Genomic DNA, 22,153 nt, shown 5'->3' with positions numbered 1-22,153 from the left:
CATTAATGCTTATTGTTGTTGTAATCAATGATTGTTCTATATGCATGCTTGTTTGTGTGTAGTCTGGTTATTCATTTTAAAATGCAACGTAAGTATAGAGAACGAATTTTTTTAAAAATCATTCATATGTTTCAGATCATTTATTGTTAAATAAAGCTTATGCTAATTTCAAGTTGCTTTATGTTTATAATTAAAGTTTTTACTTCTTTAGTATTATTTTGTGTTGAATATGAAGATGCATTACAAATTTAAGTTCCTAAATAAACAAAAATGTTCAGCTCCATAATGATAAAAGTCACATTTTTTTATGGTTATCAAACGGTTATCAGATGGACAGCCTGAGTGCCGTTACATACACAAGTAATGAGGAATCCCTAAGTTTCAATTAACACCAATAATGATCCACCTCAACCACGGCATGTGTTAGCCATTGCAACAGAATTTGGCCGCCTCCTAGACACGATGACCACTCTGCATATCTCACCCTAGTAGAGTTGGGGTTAAATGTAAATAACCTGTATAGATAACTAGTATAGTCTTAAAAGGCACTCAACTGTGTGTGTCTGTCTTAAAGTATGTCAATATAATTCTGATTCAGATTTTTTTTAATAAGTGTTCACGTTTTTTTCGAATTCTGAGATTAAACAGCAAAATGCCTATGTGCACCAAGCTTACCTTTCTTGTTAAACACTTTCTTCTTTGTAAATATGTTTTCCTCAGAATCCGAAGATTACGTGACTACCAATCGATCGATCTCTTTTCGTCAAACAGTATTCTTATCGATTCTATCAACTACCATGATTTGTAATGGATTATATTTGTCTTACGTTGTTGTGTACAATGTTCGTAGTATTGTATAGAATAAGCTCAGAGCTGAAATGTTTACTTTTTATCCTTTGTGTGAGTTAGATGTATATCGGGGACGTTATACGTTAGCGCTGCCAAGCTGTCAACAGTGTTAGCCTGAGGGGACGTTATGCATTAGCGTACCCGAGCTGTCAGCAACAGAAGTTCTGTTGCCTTCTGGTATATAAACACTAAGTTTGAGAAGAGAACATTTCTTAGGATCATTTCAGAACAGCTTTTATAAATGTACAATTGTTGCCTTTAATGTTTGTTCACATATACGTATCTCTCATGCCTCTTCACCCAAACTGAATGTATAATACATATATATATTTATGTATATATTTTACAATTATGCAAAAGTTGCGTTAAATGCATAATTCTTCAACCCTTTCATTGATCATAAATTAAACAACCAAACAATATGGCGTATTCAGTTTAAGGTATATTTATAACTAGTTATTTGATACGATCATAATATTGAAAATTACGTTTAAATATCTGGAAATTTAACCTCATTGAAACAGTCCATTACAGTAATAAAAAATTATTCTCCTGATATTTATCCAATATTTTGTCATACATATATTGCATATTAAACAAATGTACTCATAAAAGTAAGAAAAGCAAAAATATATCTATAGCAGAGCGTGGTTTCGATCCACTGACCTCTTGGTTATGGGCCCAGCACGCTTCCACTGCGCCACTCTGCTCCGGTGTACAGAGTTTCTGTCTCCTATTTAAAAAGAATAACATTTACAAAATATCTATAATAGTTCAGTATACTGCATCTGATTTGTGTGAGAACTGAGGATGGAACAAGAGACAGACTTCCGTAGAGAGATGAGAAAATTATATTCCTCTCCTGTATTGCTCAAAAATTATACAGATAAGACCCTTAAAGAGAAAGAACCTCTTGAGAGGAAAAAATAAATAAAGCCAAACCAAAAATTTTTTTAGGAACAATTCTGGTTCTTCAGAGATTATAGATAATTATATAATCGATGCTAGTATTAACAAGGTAATTTTGAAGATATAATCATCAGTCCAAGAGGAGGTATGTTCTGGTCCTGGAGTCCAAGAGCAGGTATTTTCTGGTCATGGAGTCCAAGAGCAGGTATGTTCTGGTCCTGGAGTCCAAGAGCAGGTATGTTCTGGTCCTAGAGTCCAAGAGCAGGTATGTTCTGGTCCTGGAGTCCAAGAGGAGGTATGTTCTGGTCCTGGAGTCCAAGAGGAGGCAAGTTCTGGTCCTAGAGTCCAAGAGCAGGTATGTTCTGGTCCTGGAGTCCAAGAGCAGGTATGTTCTGGTCCTGGAGTCCAAGAGCAGGTATGTTCTGGTCCTGGAGTCCAAGAGCAGGTATGTTCTGGTCCTGGAGTCCAAGAGCAGGTATGTTCTGGTCCTAGAGTCCAAGAGCAGGTATGTTCTGGTCCTAGAGTCCAAGAGGAGGTATGTTCTGGTCCTGGAGTCCAAGAGGAGGCAAGTTCTGGTCCTAGAGTCCAAGAGCAGGTATGTTCTGGTCCTGGAGTCCAAGAGCAGGTATGTTCTGGTCCTGGAGTCCAAGAGCAGGTATGTTCTGGTCCTGGAGTCCAAGAGTAGGTATGTTCTGGTCCTGGAGTCCAAGAGCAGGTATGTTCTGGTCCTGGAGTCCAAGAGCAGGTATGTTCTGGTCCTGGAGTACAAGAGCAGGTATGTTCTGGTCCTGGAGTCCAAGAGCAGGTATGTTCTGGTCCTGGAGTCCAAGAGCAGGTATGTTCTGGCCCTGGAGTACAATAGCAGGTATGTTCTGGTCCTGGAGTCCAAGAGCAGGTATGTTCTGGTCCTGGAGTCCAAGAGGAAGTATGTTCTGGTCCTGGAGCCCAAGAGCAGGTATGTTCTGGTCCTGGAGTCCAAGAGCAAGTATGCTCTGGTCCTGGAGTCCAAGAGCAGGTATGTTCTGGTCCTGGAGTACAAGAGCAGGTATGTTCTGGTCCTGGAGTCCAAGAGCAGGTATGTTCTGGCCCTGGAGTACAATAGCAGGTATGTTCTGGTCCTGGAGTCCAAGAGCAGGTATGTTCTGGTCCTGGAGTCCAAGAGGAAGTATGTTCTGGTCCTGGAGCCCAAAAGCAGATATGTTCTGGTCCTGGAGTCCAAGAGCAAGTATGCTCTGGTCCTGGAGTCCAAGAGCAGGTATGTTCTGGTCCTGGAGTACAAGAGTAGGTATGTTCTGGTCCTGGAGTCCAAGAGTCGGTAAAGCAGATCGATAGTCTATAGGACATGAGGCCAGGAGCTGCAAACACGAACAGATGAGAATTTACACGATTTCTCCGTGGTCTCTCACACATGCAACCGCACAAAGGCTCATGTACTCTCTCTCTCTCTCTCTCTCTCTCTCTGTCTCTCTCTCTCTCTCTCTCTCTCTCTCTCTCTCTCTCTCTCTCTCTCTCTCTCTCTCTCCATCTATCTATCTATCTATCTATCTATTTATCTATCTATCTATCTATTTATCTATCTCTCTCTCTCTTTCTCTCACACAACGACCAGCGAAGAGCCGTAACCAGGAGCTGTGAATCGACTCCTGCAACCACAAATAGTTGGGTACACACAGCACCAGTATGGAACCCACACCTGGTTAAGCATGCTAAGAAATTAGATAAGGTGCAAAAGTTTGCAACTAGATTAGTCCCAGAGCTAAGGGGTACGTCTTACGAGGAAAGGTTAAAGGAAATCAACCTGACAACACTGGAGGACTGGAGGGATAGGGGGATGGCACGATAACGACATATAAAATACTGAGAGGAATTGACAGGGTGGATAGGGACAATCTTTCAAAAATGGGACATAGCAACAAGGGGTCACCACTGGATGTTGAAAACTCACAGGGATGTTAGAAAGTATTTCTTAAGTCATAAAGTTGTCAAGAAGTGGAACAATCTGGAAAGTGATTTAGTGGAGGCAGGATCCATACACAGTTTCAAGAAGAGGGTCGATTGAAGCTAATGGAGAAGGGAGTGTGTGAAACTAGTACTACCTGCAACCACAAATAGTTGAGTACGCACACACACGCATGCACACACACATACACACACACACACACACACACACACACACACACACACACACACACACACACACACACACACACACACACACACACACACACACACACACACACACACACACACACACACATACACACACGCACGCACGCACGCACACACGAATTAGTTGCGGAGAATCGAACCGGTGATACGTAATTGAAAGCTCCAGTCAACCTTTTTGAGCAGATTGCAGCTAAGACTCGACCCATGAAACCACAAATAGGCGAGTACACACACACGAGCTGTAAATCGACCCCTGCAACCACACATAGGTGAACACAGGCCAAGTGTCTATCGACAAGTACCTTTGACAACGGAGGTCATACCTCACTGAATAAGAAAAAAAATACACTTAAAAAAGCATATATAGCCACAGATATGCAAAAACATTTCCACATTCCAGTTACATTTAAAACCTCCATGGCTCACCTGGTTAGGGCGTCACACTGTTAATGGAAAGATCATTCCATCTAAAACACATTTTTTAAAACATTTTAACCTTCATATTTGAAAGAGCAGAGAGCAGCCATGTTTTACTTAAACCTTTAAAACTGACTTTGCTACTGCGTCCATAGTTTATTTCGTTCTATCTCTGGTTATCATACACATAAAATAACTAAATTTTGAAGATGTAGAATAATTGTAACGCAAAATATTTAAATACCAGAGACAGAACACTGTACAACAGTAGCAGAGTGGCGCAGTGGAAGCGTGCTGGGCCCATAACCCAGAGGTCCGTGGATCGAAACCACGCTCTGCTATCGAGTATTTTTGTTGTAATGAGTTTTACATGCATTAACATGTATAATTGTGTTTGTAAGTGTTATGTTTGTAAATGTTACTTAAACAATGTTGTGTTTATAAGTACTGTCAACTTAGAACCCCAATTTAATTTCGACAATGAAGCGTGACACAAAATGCATTTATCTGTATGTGTTATGAATGTGTGCGCTGTTACCTGTATCAACAATTATTATCATTATTATCATTACTGGGCACAGATAAATCCATAGGGGCCATTACACAGTACCTGGAAAAGGCAGGAAATCAGATTTGCTGCTAAAAGAGGAGAGATAGCTCCATTTTCTTAAATTAAGAGACCTTGACCAGCATGAAGCTACTCATGCTGAAGGAACCAACAGTGATGTAAGCTTAACACTGTATATACACTCAATTACAATCCTGCGAAATAAAAAATACGAGTGAGATACAAGAGATATCTATTTTACAAAGACTAAAATAGAACCTTAGTCCTATTTTATGTTTTCATATTATAATATATTTTATTATTGCATATTTATTTAGAAGTGCTGAACTCGTGGGGGTATCCAGCGCCTCTGGGCGAAAAGCAATCAGTTTTTTTTTCTAGGAAGAGGAGGAGTACCTGCAATTCCTTGGAACAAATGCTCTCCACCGGTATCAAGGTGTCACCTTAATGAGTGAATTCCTAATGGTAACACCTTCTAGAAAACATATTTCACTGTATATAGTTTGTATGTGTATATAGTTTGTCAGTTATTTAGGCTGAAGTACAATAAAATATATCTTCTCTTTGAACTCATCTTGTGTACTGATATTTTTTGAAAATTAACTCTGTATACAAAGTTCTAATTTTAACCAAAACAAGCCCATGATCCTTACCTAGCCTTGCTAAAATTAACTTAATATAATTTAGCTAAATTTCTTGATGCTATGTTGCTGTCGAGCAGAGTCTTTGACCTCCAGTCCGCTCTGCCCCAGCTGCCAGCTGTATGTCACTAAGTTAATTTCTAGTTTTATAACACATTTATGAGACTGAACACAAGCTGCAACTACAAAACAGAAAGTAAAATAGGAACACTCTGGTATAAACTCCTCGATATGTTCTTTTTGTCTTTATGAAGTTTTAACTTCTTTATTTCATCTTGTGGATAATCTTTTCCCTAATATTTTGTACATCGATGAAATATTTTACACATTCTGATGATGAATGATCGTCGAAATTTAAATTTTTTTTATAAAATTACCAAAGAAAATATTGAACTTAAGTTAAAGGACTCATACAGGATCCAGGAGAGACATGAGGAGCTAAAAGCGATCAGTGAAATTGAAAGAAAGTCGAAATATTTCTTTTTATATGCCAAAAACAAGGCAAAAACCTCTAGTATAGGGCCCCTGCTCAGACAAGACGGATCCTACACAGATGACAACAAAGAAATGAGTGAGATACTGAAATCTTAATATGATTCTGTGTTCAGCGAGCCACTAATCAGTTTACAGATAGACAATCCAAATAATTTTTTTCATAAATGAGCCTCAAAACCTTATCAATGTATGCCAAATTTCTGACATAACCCTAACTTCACTAGACTTTGAGAAAGCCATTGACAACATGCTCATCCACTCAGCCCCAGGTCCAGACTAGTGGAACTCTGTGTTCATTAAGAACTGCAAAAAACCCTCTCACGGGCTCTAAGTATGCAGGTGAGATTCCAGAGTCACTAAAAACAACGGATATAGCCCCACTCCATGAAGGTGGCAGCAAAGCAATAGCTAAGAACTATAGACCAATAACTTTAATGTTCTATATCATTAAAATCTTTGAAAGAGTTCTAAGAAGCAGGATTGCAAAACACTTGAACTCCCAACAATTACACAATCCAGGGCAACATAGGTTCAGAGCAAGTCGCTCCTGCCTCTCGCAACTACTGGACTACTATAATATGGTCTTGGATGCATTGGAAAACAAAGAGAATGCAGATGTAGTATACACAGATTTTGCAAAAGCCTTTGACAAGTGCGATCATGGTTTAATAGCACACAAAATGCGTGCTAGAGGGATAACTGGCAAAGTGGGTAGTTGGATCTTCAACTTTCTAACCAATCGAACACAAAGAGTAATGATAAACAGAGTCAAATCGGAAGCTACTGTGGTGTAGAGCTCCACAAGGCACAGTACTCGCCCCTAGCCTATTCCTCATCCTCATATCAGGCATAGACAGAGATGTAAACCACAGCACCGTATCATCCTTCGCAAATGATACTAGGATCTACATGAGGGTGTCATCCACTGAGGACACGGCTAATCTCCAAGAAGATATAAACCAAGTTTTCTAATGGGCAACAGAAAACAATATAATGTTCAATGAAGACAAATTCCAACTACTCCATTATGGAAAACTGGAGGAAATAAAAGCTAGTACTGAGCATACTGCAAAATCTAATCGCACAATAGAGCGGAAAATTAATGTGAAGGACCTGGGAGTGGTAACGTTTGAGGATCTCACCTTTGAGGATCTCACTTATCACATCTGAAAGGAAAATGATAGGATGGATAATGATCACATTCAAGACAAGAGATGCCAAGAAATAATGATCCTTTTTAAATCCCTTGTTCGCTCTAGGCTGGAATACTGCTGTACATTAACATCTCTATTCAAGGCAGGTGAAATTGCAGATCTAAGAATGTACAGAGAACCTTTACTGAAGATATATAAGTTCCATCAACTGGAAACGCCTGGAAGTACTTGACTTGTGCTCATTGAAGTGCAGGCGAGAGAGAGATATCATAATCTACACCTGGAAAATCCTAGAGAGACTTGTCCCTAATCTGCACAAAGAAATCACTCCCTACGAAAGGAAAAGACCTTGCAGGCTATGCAAGATACCCCTAATGAAAAGTAGGGGCGCCATTCATACACAAAGAGCAAACACATCCTTCCACCAGCCATAAGCGGAATTACCAATAGGCCCCTGGTTGTCTTCAAGAAGGAGCTGACAGATACCTAAATTCAGTACCGAATCAGCTGTGCTGTGGATCGTACGTTAGATTACTTGCGCCAGCAGTAACAGCCTCGTTGATCAAGCCCTGATCCAACGGGAGGCCAGGTCATGGACGGAGCTGCGGGGTCGTTGATCCCTGGAATACCCTACAGGTAGACTCCAGGTAAGAAGAAAAACGAAGTGTCTCAGGTTACCTCACACATGATGCAATAAGATCCCAGCAAACAAGTGATATCACAATATGCAGAACACACACTGTGAAAAAATAATGACATTACAAGCGCATAAGTGATTTCTTACATTGGAATTTCACTATTTTTTCTCATACATGATGTAGAACTGTGTTTGTGAGTGTGTACTCACCTTTTAGTGGTTGCAGGGGTCGATTCATAGCTCCTGGCTCCGCCTCTTCCCTGATCGCTACTAGGTCACTCTCTCCCTGTTCCATGAGCTCTATCAAACCTCGTCTTAAAACTGTGTAAGGTTCCTGCCTCCACTACGTCACTTGCCACATTATTCCACTTCCTGACAACTCTATAACTGAAGAAATACTTCATAACATCCCTATGACTCATCTGAGTCTTCAATTTCCAATTGTGACCCCTTGTTTCTGTGTCCCATCTCTGGAACATCCTGTCTCTGTCCACTTTGTCAATTCCTCGCAGTATTTTATACGTCGTTATCATGTGTACCCAACCCTCATGTCCTCCAGTGTCGTCAAGCCGATTTCCCTTAACCTTTCTTCATAGAACATTCCCCTTAGCTCTGGGACTAGTCTTGTGTGTGTGTGTGTATGTGTGTGTGTGTGTGTGTGTGTGTGTGTGTGTGTGTGTGTGTGTGTGTGTGTGTGTGTGTGTGTGTGTGTGTGTGTGTGTGTGTGTGTGTGTGTGTGTGTGTGTGTGTGTGTGTGCGTGTGTGTGTGTGTGTGTGTGTGTGTGTGTGTGTGTGTGTGTGTGTGTGTGTGTGTGTATGTACGTGTGTGTGTGTGTGTGTGTGTGTGTGTGTGTGTGTGTGTGTGTGTGTGTGTGTGTGTGTGTGTGTGTGTGTGTGTGTGTGTGATAGAATTTTTAATAAGAAACAAACAAACATCTTGCAATTATAACTTGCTAACTAACTCAATGACGTACGCCATACTGAGACTTATCATGTCTCAGTAGATAGAAAGGGGACATCTTCCTAGCCTCCATCTCCAGGAAAGGGGACACCTGCCTAGTCCCCAGGTTATGGGAAAGGAAAGTTGGAGGGATGGCCCCCTTCCATCCCCCAGGTGCTCAAAGTAACCAGTTGTAACTCAATTGGTGAGACGTGCAGAGCTCCTCCCGTCAGCGCTAATGGAGTTGGCAATTTTTGGCGACCTGGGACAGAGAGGTTTCAGAGAGGACGTGTCTCTTCCTGAAGTACTCATCCTGAAAACCTTCCTCCTTGAGCAGCAAGAAGTTTTGAGAGACGAAAAAATATATACAAGTTTTCCCTTGCATGATGGCTGGGTCGGGGATAGTCACATCCTCTTCAAAAATCACATTGTAAAGGCAAGTCACACAAACATCTCTTAGTCATGGAACGATCCTTCACTGTAGTAGAGGATCGTTACATAGTAAGGGATACTCACACAGGCGGGTATCGTCGGTAATATATCAGCTGTTGAGGATCCCACTTGCTATTCCCTGAACTACCTTAGATTTTGTCTTACCTTTTAATGAGAAGAAAGTAAAAAAAACTATTTGTATGTGTGACGATGTTACAAATGCGTGTGGACGCGCATGAACACACTTCCAGTATGCGTCGTGAGATGCCAGACACTAGCCACCAGTCTTATAATTTCGTTATACTCGGATAAATAAAGAAAATATATAATAATATACGTTAATTTAACCTGACAGGAAGTAACGAATACTAAAATTTTATTGAAATTACAAGAATGCAGAAATGAACGCACGGCAAAAGGTATGAACCTAGCTGTCGCGATTGGATTACAGGTTTCCGTCCCAGGATTGAACCTGTGATCTCCCAAACTAGATCTGTGAGTGTGACAACTCGTTCATGTGAAGAGCTTGCCTGAAAAGAGTGTCGTCAAATTACTTTCCGAGAAAGCGTCCATAAAAAACAAGCATTAGTTGTGATAATGCAGACAGTTCAGAGATGAGTAGCTTTAAAGCCAAAGTTGAATTGAAATAATTGGCAACAAGACATGGAAACGTATAAACTTGATAAATTCGATCGTATAGCAATCAAGCAAGGTGTTTATACACCACAGTTTTCCTGATCCCAGCATTTAAACAAAAGCAATACAGGAACATATTTTAAATGTCTTCCAGTTTCTCTCTCTTTTTTTTTTTTTTTTTACACAGGATTTGACAAGGTTAGGTTAAGGATCTTTCTCTCTCTCACTCTTTCTCTCTCTTTCCCTCTCTCTCTCTCTCTCTTTCTCTCTCTCTTTACATAATGTTATTAAATAAAAATGCTGAGCATTTTAAATTTAACATTTCCCGCTCTACTCCCGTCCTCTAGTTTCCAATGACGATACAAAGTATCAGACCGTATGGAAGGTAATATACTATTTTTTTCAATAAAAGATAACAAATTGGCACCTACACAGCCCAAAGTCAACTCGAACAATCCCTTAAGAAACAACAGCTTGGAAAATTTAAATCCAGTCCGAAGATGCATTCTCCACGTACTGCACGGAAATCAGTATAAAACACACACACACACACACATACACACACACACACACACACACACACACACACACACACACACACACACACACACACACACACACACACACACACACACACACACACACACACACACACACACACACACACACACACACACACACACACACACACACACACACACACACACACACACACACACACACACACACACACACACACACATTAGCACTTTAAAGTTTGAAGCAGTACACATTATCACATTTTCTGGGTTGCCAGTTTAAATCCAATCAGACGAGACATTCAGGATTTTCGAACGGATTACAGTATCCAAATTTTTCAAAATTTCATTAAAAATTTAGCAAAGTGGCACCTATAAAAACCATAATCAACCCCGGCTTTTGTCAAGGTAAATTATCCCAGCGTTTAATTTCTGAAGCTCGTCAGAAGAGAAATTTGCTAGTTATTAATTGCAGACCAATTTATTTATTAAAAATTGGGTCATTAAAACGTATAGAACTGAAAATCAATGTGAAACGTCCTTTGAGGAAAACACACCAGTGATACAGAAGAGAACAAGCAATGAGAAGAACAGAAAGAAGCCTATATTTTAGAGAGTTAAACGACAAAAAAAGATGAACTAGAGGGTGAAAAACATACATGAAATGAACAGATTAATAAAGATAAGATCGTTGATCAGTAGAAGACCAGAGAATCATAGACAAAACTGATGAAGACAGAGTAATTGAAGAGGGAGGGAACAGAACGATGGGATACATACAGAAACTAGAAATTTAAATTAACAGGGAATAAGAATGAAGCCCTTCAGAGTGAGGCTAGTGAACACATGGAATACATTTAGTGTGAGTGTAGTGGCGTCCCAGCAGCCAAAACTCAACTCATCTTGCAATCAAGTGAATGCAATCAGGTGAACATACAAATAATTTCAGAATTATAAAGTATTTGCGTCTGAATTTACTACAGTAAAGTGGAGCAAAATGGTTTTTATCAATATTTGTCATTGACAAAAATCTCATTTTATAAATTACACTCACTTGCATAATGCTTAACAAGAAAAATGCAACAACTGGACATTATAAACTCGAAAATATTAAAAAAAAATACAAAATAAATAAACCCCTAACTATGATTCTCTAATAAGTCTGCTAGACCAGTGACACCAAACTTGTACAGGGACAATAAAACACTTCGGTGTATTTTACGAATACTAAGAACTCTTTGATATTTATTCACGGAAATTATACACTGAATGAAATTTACGTACAAACTTGGACAACTTTATATATATATATATATATATATATATATATATATATATATATATATATATATATATATATATATATATATATATATATATATATATATATATATGGTGAAAGCCGTTTTCCTCACACACACACACACACACACACACACACACACACACACACACACACACACACACACACACACACACACACACACACACACACACACACACACACACACACACACACACACACACAAGAAGCCTATCTCTCGCCAATTTATATTGAAGAAAATAGAGCAGCATAGTGAGTAGTATCCCAGAAAATACAAAGGAGAAAGTCGTAGAGAAAGGCATTTTGAAAAAGGAAAAATATATACACAAAATATGTAGTGGAACTCATACTAGGTATAGCAGATACTCCGCAAAGCATTCCAGAGAAAAATATGAATGAACTGAAGAAAATCCACAAAATTTGAAAAAAACTAAGAAGGTAAAATGAAATAAAACAACTGGGGAATACATAAATTTGAAAAAATAAATCGCAAATAGTCAGCAAGAAGATATTCAAACAAAAGACGTTCGGGCTGGGTTTATATAAAAAGGAAAACAGAAACGAACCACGAAGTAGAAGGAAATAAGAAGCGTCTAAAAAAAATGATGAAGGATTTAGAAGAGCATAAAAATTGGGTAATAATTATGCTGGAATGAAAGGCAGATAAAAACAGAATAGTAGATGAAGTTAGTTGAGGCAGTCACAACCAGAGTTGTGTTTTAAAAAATGTTAGCACGAAAGAGTATAAACCAAGAGAGTAAAATACTTCTGTTGGAATGACAAAGTAAATGGCAATTAAAACTGCAGGTTAGTTTAGACACGAAATTCACATATAGCGCAAACGTTAGTTTCCAAAAATAAAGTTGATGAATAGTAGAGGTAGTAGACTATTGCTAAAAAAACTATGGCAGAAGATTTAGAGCACCTGATAATGGAACCTGTAGGAAAAACTAATCGTCAATCGAAAAATACTTTGAGGGGAAGAACTAAACACCTACAAGGTGTATGTCTCATGGTATATTTGAGAATTTAGCAGTCCCTATTTTAAGGATTATAATATTCTTGCGTTTTGGTGCCCAGGAAATATGCAACCTTAATGACCCTCATGCAGTCTCAGTCGAGTTAACCTAGCTAACTAATAAGAGAAAAGGAAATTTTATTTATGAATTTAACAATGAAGCTTGAAGGTTTTAGCATGAAGCATATTGTTATCGATGAATAGGTAATTCTAAGGTGGAGAAAAGACTGTTCAAAGGTTTTGGAGCGAGAATGAAAAAATCAGGAGTAAAGGGAAGTTATAAATAATAAGAAAATAATCATTTTTCTTTACCGAACTATTCTACATTAGAAAAGATTTATCAAGGTAAGATATAATTAAAAGCGCTAAAAATATAAGCTCGAGGAGGTACAATGAGGAAGAAGTGAGGATCAAACAAGATTTCTAAGTTTACAGATGTAGAATTCAATGTATAATTTAATATTTAGAAATGAGGAAGAGAGAAAAAACAAACAGGTGGCTTGAATTCACGAATACAGGTTGGGATAAAGTATTTAAAGCATCAAAGAGAGAGAGGGAGCAATGAGCAATGGTAGACATGATCTTCTACTGGAGGAACACATCAAGAGAAAACTTACAAAATGTGGTGGTGGTTCATCCGTCAGCAAACAGGACAAGTGTCTCGGGAGAAAGAACCTCTTAACAACGTATCCTCAAGAAGTGCCTCCCTACACAGGTCTTCGTCAAATGACGATCCATAACTTGTTAAACATCACCTGGTCTACCCCTTCCAGGTGTTACACCTCATTTAAAGAAAAAACAGTCACTTCCTAGAAGAACCCTAACATATGGGTAGAAAAGGAGAGAGATTCTCATAAACCTATATAAATAAATGAGAAAACTTAAAAAAAAAAAAGAGCTTCAGATGCATAGGAAAAAAAGAGTGAAACTACAAGTTTTTTTCCTCGTTAGCTGTTTGGAGGAAAAATGAAGAAGTGATAGCAACAAGGATCATAAAAGGATACAAAAAGATAGTTAATGAGAGTTTCTTAGCACCGTCAAGTGGGAGAACAAGAGGTTACCATCGTAAACCTAGAAACCGAAGAAACACAGAAACTTTTTCTTTATAAAAAGAGTGGTAATGCAGGGTGTCCAAACAAAACTCCTTGATTTCAAACAGGTATAACATGTGACTTTATTGAAATAATCTTTCACAGTTAGTAGTTTCAGATGCAGGATTTCATTCAGTTTCATGTGGTATAGGGTAGCATTAAAGGCACTCAATGTGCGCTCCTCTGGTTGCTCGGCAACATCGATGCGATAGTTCAGTTCGGTCCGGACACTCGGCAGCATATCTGGTGTTATCATGCGAACTGCTTCGGTGATTGAAATTTTCAGCCCCTCCAGGGTTGCAGGAAGTGGTGGTAAGTAAACTGTCCTCTTCACGTATCCCCAAAGAAAGAAGTCACAAACAGTTACGTCCGGTAACCTCTGCAAGTGGCCTGCGACGTCACCGGACATAACTGTTTGTGACTTCATTCTTTGGGGATACGTGAAGAGGACAGTTTACTTACTACCACTTCCTGCAACCCTGGAGGAGCTGAAAATTTCGATCACCGAAGCAGTTCACATGATAACGCCAGATATGCTGCCGAGTATCGGGACCGAACTGGACTATCGCATCGATGTTAGCCGAGCAAACAGAGGGGCGCACACTGAGTGCCTTTAATGCTACCCTATACCACATGAAACAGAATGAAATTCTGCATCTGAAGCTACTAACTGTGAAAGATTATTACAATAAAGTTACATGCTATACCTGTTTGAAATCAGGGAGCTTTTTGTGAATACCTTAATGGAATAAGAGCGAAGACAATCTGGTTCATATCATATCTTAAACACATAACAGATGATTTCTATGAGAAAGTACATATTCGTTGACATGATGTTAAGATAAGCATCGGCATATTTCAAACAGTCCATTAATAATCCACTCATAGAACTTGATGTAGAACAATACATTACAATACAACTGTAAACAGGCAATATCATAATATGCAAAACAACCACGGTGAAATAATAGTGAAATTCCACGCGCTTTCGTGATTTCTCACATTATCATGGAACTATACACTCCTTTTGGGAGTGCATGTGTCGATTTGTTATGTTGCAAGAATTTCACAGCACCACCACCCATCCTTTGTTATATCTGAAGGTCTACCAAATACATCTTACTATATATTAGTATTTTTATTGCTAGCAACTTATCAATAGTTTTTTTCTGAATGTTATCTCCAAATTGTAGTTGTATATACTGTGTGTACTCACCTAATTGTGGTTGCAGGGGTCGATTCACAGATCCTGGCTGTGTGAGTGCGTGTGTGTGTGTGTGTGTGTTTTCGTTACCAGTTGTCAAACGCACTTGTCGATAGAGGCTTGGCCTGTATGAATGTGTATTCACCTATATGTTGTTGCGGGGGTCGATTCATAGCTCCTGGTCCCGCCTCTTCACTGGTAGATACTAGGTCACCCTCTCACCGCTCCTAGAGCCTTACCATACATCCTCTTAAAGCTATGCATGGAACTTGCCTCCACTACACTCTCCAGATTATTTCTCTTCCTGTGAAATACTTCCTAACATCGCAATGGGTCATCTGGGCTTTCAATTTCCAATTATGTCCTCTTGCTCCTGTGTCCCATCTCCGAAACATGCCAGCCCTGTACACCTAGTCAATTCCTCTCAGTATTTTATACGTCGTTATCTTGTTCTCCCTATCCCTCCTGTCCTCCAGCGTCGTCAGGTTGATTTCTCTTAACCTCTCCTCGTTGGGCATACCCCTTGTGTGCGTACCTGTGTGTGTGTGTGTGTGTGTGTGTGTGTGTGTGTGTGTGTGTGTGTGTGTGTGTGTGTGTGTGTGTGTGTGTGTGTGTTTGTGTGTGTGTGTGTGTGTCTGTGTGTTTGTGTGTGTGTGTGTGTGTGTGTGTGTGTGTGTGTGTGTGTGTGTGAGACAGTAAATGCTACAACTATATGGAAATTAAAAAATATGTAAAATGCAATTAACACACCATCAGCATAATTCTGATCTTGTAACTACAACCAATAAAGATGTGTTGAAACAGACAGAGAGGCAGACAGTCACACACACACACACACACACACACACACACAAAACACAAACACACACACACACACGCACACACACACACACACAAAGCACAAACATACACACACACACACACATACACACAGGGTGGCCTTAGAGGACGGAAAACCAGATATCTGGTAGACGAACCAGGGAGGAAAGACTGGGAGTTAGAGCTCCTAAAAAGGGAGGAAGAGTGGGGAAGGAAGATAGTAGAGCTTGGTAAGAAAATGGAGGAGCGGATAGCTGAAGAGTGCAGGAAGTGGGAAGTACAGGTCTTAGCAGCAGAAGCTAGGATACAGTGCTTAGAAGAGAAACTGCAAAGCCTGAAACAGATTAGAGAGACAAATGACAATTCAGATGTGACATCAGGAAATTCAAAGTCAGGCGCAGACAAGGGGACGGTAAGCAACAACGGAGACATGCCGTACACGAAGGCCCTATCAGACCCACGTGGGGCCAGGGAAAAGACGATGAGCACACTAAGATCAAACGACAGGTCCGAAGACAATGAAGGTATGCTATATGCAGAGATTCTAACAGCCAACTGCAGTAGCAAGGGACAGCTGGTCTGGAAAGACAGTTCACTGAGAATAGAAGTTTCAGATATGACAGGGACTGAAGGCAAGAACATGTCAATGGAAGGAAATAAAATGCCTCAGAGGAAGCAGATGGAGACTCAGTGGGAGGAGGAAAGGGCGAGATCAGTTTTTGTGTACGGGCTCCAAGAAGCCAAGGGGGACAACTTTGAAGAAATAAAACAGGAGGAGAAAAAAATGATTGAAGGCATCATGAAAACAATAGGGGAGGGCGATATGACCCAGGTGACAAATTTTCAGAGAATTGGGTGGTTTGCGAGTGGAAGGATACGGCCTGTCAGAGTAACTTTCAAGGAAGAATCAGTTCGAACCAGGATTCTGCAAGAGAAAGCAAGACTGAGGGACAAAGAGGGGTACCAGAGAGTATACCTCGACCGCGACAGAACACAAGAAGAAAGGACTACACTGAAAGAGAGGGTACAGAGACGCAAGGAGGAACGAGAAGCAACGAAAATGAGCAGGACCCAGACACAGGAGAAAGGGCAAACACACCCCACAGAATCTCCCACCAAAAGACTCCAACCGCGACATTCCCAACGCAACTGAGCAACCTATACTACAACCCACTCACTGTTCCCTCTGCCACCAACCCCCATATCACAAACCTCACCCCAACAGCTGTCCCTTATGGGCATTCTGACCCCACCCCCATCAACACAAACCCCACCTACACCACAGCCCCATATAGGCCCCCACCAAGGCTCTCGCTCCCCCAACCCCAATATTCTTGCATGACCACAATGATAGAAAAGAAACTGAAGGTTTGGTACACAAACGCGGATGGAATAACGAATAAACATGAGGATTGGAACGAAAGAATCAGTGAAAAATCCCCAGACATCATAGCAGTCACAGAAACAAAACTCGCTGAGACAATAACAGACACAATCTTCCCAACAGGATATCAGATCCTGAGGAAAGATAGAAGGAGTAGAGGGGGAGGAGGGGTTGCACTGCTCATAAAACACCGATGGGGATTTGAGGAAATGGAAGGCATGGACATGATTGGAGAAAGAGACTACATTGTAGGTACAATTCAGTCTGGAGAACATAAAGTAGTCATTGGAGTGATGTATAACCCACCACAGAACTGCAGGAGGCCAAGAGAGGATTACGAAGAAAACAACAGGGTGATGGTGGACACACTGGCTGAGGTGGCAAGAAGAGCTCACTCGAGCAGAGCAAAGTTACTGGTAATGGGCGATTTCAACCACAGGGAGATCGACTGGGAAAACCTGGAGCCACATGGGGGTCCCGAAACATGGAGAGCCAAGATGATGGATGTGGTACTTGAAAACCTCATGCATCAACATGTCAGGGACACAACCAGAGAGAGAGGGGAGGATGAGCCAGCAAGACTGGATCTTGTGTTCACCTTGAGCAGTTCAGACATTGAGGACATCACTTACGAGAGGCCCCTTGGAGCTAGCGATCACGTGGTTCTGAGTTTTGACTATATAGTAGAGTTACAAGTGGAGAAGGTAACAGGAACTGAAGGGGACAGGCCAAACTATAAAAGGGGGGACTACACAGGTATGAGAAACTTCCTGCAGGAGGTTCAGTGGGACAGAGAAATGGTAGGAAAATTAGTAAACGAGATGATGGAATATGTGGCAACAAAGTGCAAGGAGGCAGAGGAAAGTTTTGTTCCCAAGGGAAACAGAAATAATAGGAAGACCAAAACGAGTCCTTGGTTTACCCGAAGGTGTAGGGAGGCAAAAACTAAGTGCAACAGAGAATGGAAAAGGTACAGGAGGCATAGGACCCAGGAAAACAAGGAGATTAGTAGAAGAGCCAGAAACGAGTATGCACAGATAAGGAGGGAGGCCCAGCGACAGTATGAAAACGACATAGCATCGAAAGTCAAATCTGACCCGAAACTGCTGTATAGCCACATTAGGAGGAAGACAACAGTCAAGGACCAGGTGATAAGGCTGAGGAAAGAAGGTGGAGAACTCACAAGAAACGATCAAGAGGTATGTGAGGAGCTCAACACGAGATTTAAGGAAGTATTTACAGTAGAGACAGGAAGGACTCTGGGGGGACAGACCAGATGGGGACACCAGCAAGGAATACACCAACAAGTGTTGGACGACATACATACAGATGAGGAGGAGGTGAAGAAACTGCTAAGGGACATCGATACCTCAAAGGTAATGGGACCGGACAACATCTCCCCATGGGTCCTTAGAGAGGGAGCAGATATGTTGTGCGTGCCACTTACCACAATCTTCAACACGTCCCTGGAAACTGGGCAACTACCTGAGGTATGGAAGACGGCAAATGTATTTCCTATTTTTAAAAAAGGAGACTGAAAAGAGGCACTAAACTATAGACCTGTGTCATTGACGTGTATAGTATGCAAAATTATGGAGAAGATTATCAGGAGGAGAGTGGTGGAGCACCTGGAACGGAACAAGAGTATAAATGCCACCCAGCACGGATTCACGGAAGGCAAATCCTGTGTCACAAACCTGGAGTTTTATGATAAAATAACAGAAGTAAGACACGAGAGAGAGGGGTGGGTTGATTGCATCTTCGTGGACTGCAAGAAGGCCTTTGACACAGTTCCTCACAAGAGATTAGTGCAGAAGCTAGAGCATCAGGCGCATATAACAGGAAGGGCACTGCAATGGATCAGAGAATACCTGACAGGGAGGCAACAACGAGTCATGGTACGTAATGATGTATCACAGTGGGCACCTGTGACGAGCAGGGTCCCACAGGGGTCGGTCCTAGGACCAGTGCTATTTTTGGTATATGTGAACGACATGAAGGAAGGGTTAGACTCAGAAGTGTCCCTGTTTGCAGATGATGTGAAGTTAATGAGGAGAATTAAATCTGATGATGACCAGGCAGGACTTCAAAGAGACCTGGACAGACTGGACACCTGGTCCAGCAAATGGCTTCTCGAATTTAATCCTGCCAAATGCAAAGTCATGAAGATAGGGGAAGAGCACAGAAGACCACAGACAGAGTATTGGCTAGGTGGCCAAAGACTGCAAACCTCACTCAAGGAGAAAGATCTTGGGGTGAGTATAACACCGAGCATGTCCCCGGAAGCACACATCAATCAGATAACTGCTGCAGCATATGGGCGCCTGGCAAACCTGAGAACAGCATTCCGATACCTTAGTATGGAATCATTCAAGACACTGTACAGCGTGTATGTCAGGCCCATACTGGAGTATGCAGCAACTGTTTGGAACCCGCACTTGATAAAGCACGTCAAGAAACTAGAGAAAGTACAAAGGTTTGCGACAAGGTTAGTTCCAGAGCTAAGGGGAATGTCCTATGAAGAAAGATTAAGGGAAATCGGCCTGACGACACTGGAGGACAGGAGGGTCAGGGGAGACATGATAACGACATATAAAATACTGCACGGAATAGACGAGGTGGACAAAGACGGGATGTTCCAGAGATGGGACACAGACACAAGAGGTCACAATTGGAAGTTGAAGACTCAGATGAATCAAAGGGATGTTAGGAAGTATTTCTTCAGTCATAGAGTAGTCAAGTCGTGGAATAGTCTAGAAAGTGAAGTAGTGGAGGCGGGAACCATACATAGTTTTAAGGCGAGGTATGATAAAGCTCATGGAGCAGGGAGAGAGAGGACCTAGTAGCAATCAGTGAAGAGGCGGGGCCAGGAGCTGTGACTCGACCCCTGCAACCACAAATAGGTGAGTACAAATAGGTGAGTACACACACACACACACACACACACACACACATATACACACACACATATATATACACACACACACACACACACACACACACACACACACACACACACACACACACACACACACACACACACACACACACACACATACACACACACACACACACATACACACACACACATACACACACACACACACACACACACATACACAGGAGAGATAGGGGGGGACATGATAACGACTTACAAAATACTGAGAGGAATTGACAAGGTGGACAAAGACAGGATGTTCCAGAGACTGGACACAGCAACACGGGGACACAGTTGGAAACTGAAGACACAGATGAATCAAAGGGATGTTAGGAAGTATTTCTTCAGCCACAGAGTAGTCAGGAAGTGGAATAGTTTGGGAAGCGATGTAGTGGAGGCAGGATCCATACATAGCTTTAAGCAGAGGTACGATAAAGCTCATGGTTCAGGGAAAGTGACCTAGTAGCGACCAGTGAAGAGGCGGGGCCAGGAGCTTGGACTCGACCCCTGCAACCTCAACTAGGTGAGTACAACTAGGTGAGTACACACACACACACACACACACACACACTGTAAGTACGTGCCGGTCAAGCCCCAGGAGGTTGGGGGTCAGGTCACAAGAAGTTGTGAACAGCAAAGGACCACTGAGACTACATTACAACGCACAAGCCACCTACCTTTCAGTACATAATAAACCCACACATAATTCCACACAAAATTACACACACACACACACACACACACACACACACACACACACACACACACACACACACACACACACACACACACACACACACACACACACACACACACACACACACACACACACACACACACACACACACATATCCAGACTCACACATGCACTCCCCCCCCCTCACCAGTGAACATCTCACTTCTTCCCCTGATCCCACCCCTCCCTCGTTCACCCTCCCCTCCCCCATTCATCCAGACCCTCCCGAACCCTCCCCACTCCTCTCCTACATAGCCACAGTTCCTCCACTACCTCCCCCCCCACACTCTGACATACACACTACTAACCTAACATGCAGAACTACATAGGTTTCCCACTCTGAGGCAATCAGGATAAAACAAAAATGGGTTGTCAGAGAGCAACAAGAAAAACCAAGGGACAGGAGGAGGAAACTGCAAAGGAAGATTGGGCAGCAGAGCTCATAAAAAGAGATCATGAATGGGAAAAGAAACTAGAAGAACTTAGCATGAGAATGGAAGAGAGGATAGATATGGAAAGCAGGAAGTGGGAGCTGCATGTCAAAGCAGCAGAGGCTAGGATGCAGAGTTTAGAAGAGGAACTGAAAAATCTGAAACAGCCTAAAAAACTAAAGAACATTTTGGGATTGACAACAGAGACTGCTACCTCAGCCACAAATAAGGGGACTGTAGGGAAAGAAGGGGCACAACTGCATGGGGAAGCTCTGTCAGAGGAGACTGTAGTAAATGAAAGAGCTAAGCTTTATGTGGAGGCCCTAACAGACAACAACAGAGCCCAAGAAAAGCCGAGAAGGGAAAATGGCAGGCCACTGAGCCCAAGTACATTAGCCAGTGAAACTGAAGAAAGGAAAGCTGCAGCGCAGGAAACCAAATTACATGAGGGGATACACAGGGATACGCAGTGGGAGAATGAAAGGGTGAGGTCAGTCTTTGTGTATGGGCTCCAGGAAGTTGAAGGGGAAACATGTGAAGCAAGAAAACAAGGGAAAAAAAAGCAATTGAAAGCATCATGAAAGCAATAGGAGAAGACGACATGACCCAGCTGGAAAATTTTCGGAGAATAGGGGGGTTTGTAAAAAAAGAACCCGGCCAGTGAAAGTGACCTTCAAGGCAGAAGCAACTCGGACCAGGATCCTGCAGGAGAAAGCACGATTAAGAGACATGCCGGCATACAGGAAGGTGTATCTCGACTGTGACAGAACACAAGAAGAAAGGCAGAAACTGAGAGAGATGGTACAAAGGCGAAAGGAGGAAAAAGAGGTTATGGAGAAGACA

The 22,153-nt window shown here is 41.5% G+C and overlaps 1 non-coding gene across 1 annotated transcript; it reads left to right on the top strand.

Annotated features, from left to right (window-relative positions):
• Nucleotides 1-4,613: 4,613 nt before the first annotated feature.
• Nucleotides 4,614-4,685, top strand: TRNAM-CAU (transfer RNA methionine (anticodon CAU)). Its single transcript has one exon. It is a non-coding gene; the product is annotated as a tRNA-Met (tRNA).
• The last annotated feature ends 17,468 nt before the right edge of the window (nucleotides 4,686-22,153 follow it).

Source organism: Cherax quadricarinatus, chromosome 22 (genome assembly GCF_038502225.1).
Source record: "Cherax quadricarinatus isolate ZL_2023a chromosome 22, ASM3850222v1, whole genome shotgun sequence".
In the NCBI taxonomy this organism is placed as follows: domain Eukaryota; kingdom Metazoa; phylum Arthropoda; class Malacostraca; order Decapoda; family Parastacidae; genus Cherax; species Cherax quadricarinatus.
The sequence above is the reverse complement of the archived record's forward strand: the minus strand, read 5'-3'. Positions and strand labels throughout refer to the sequence as shown.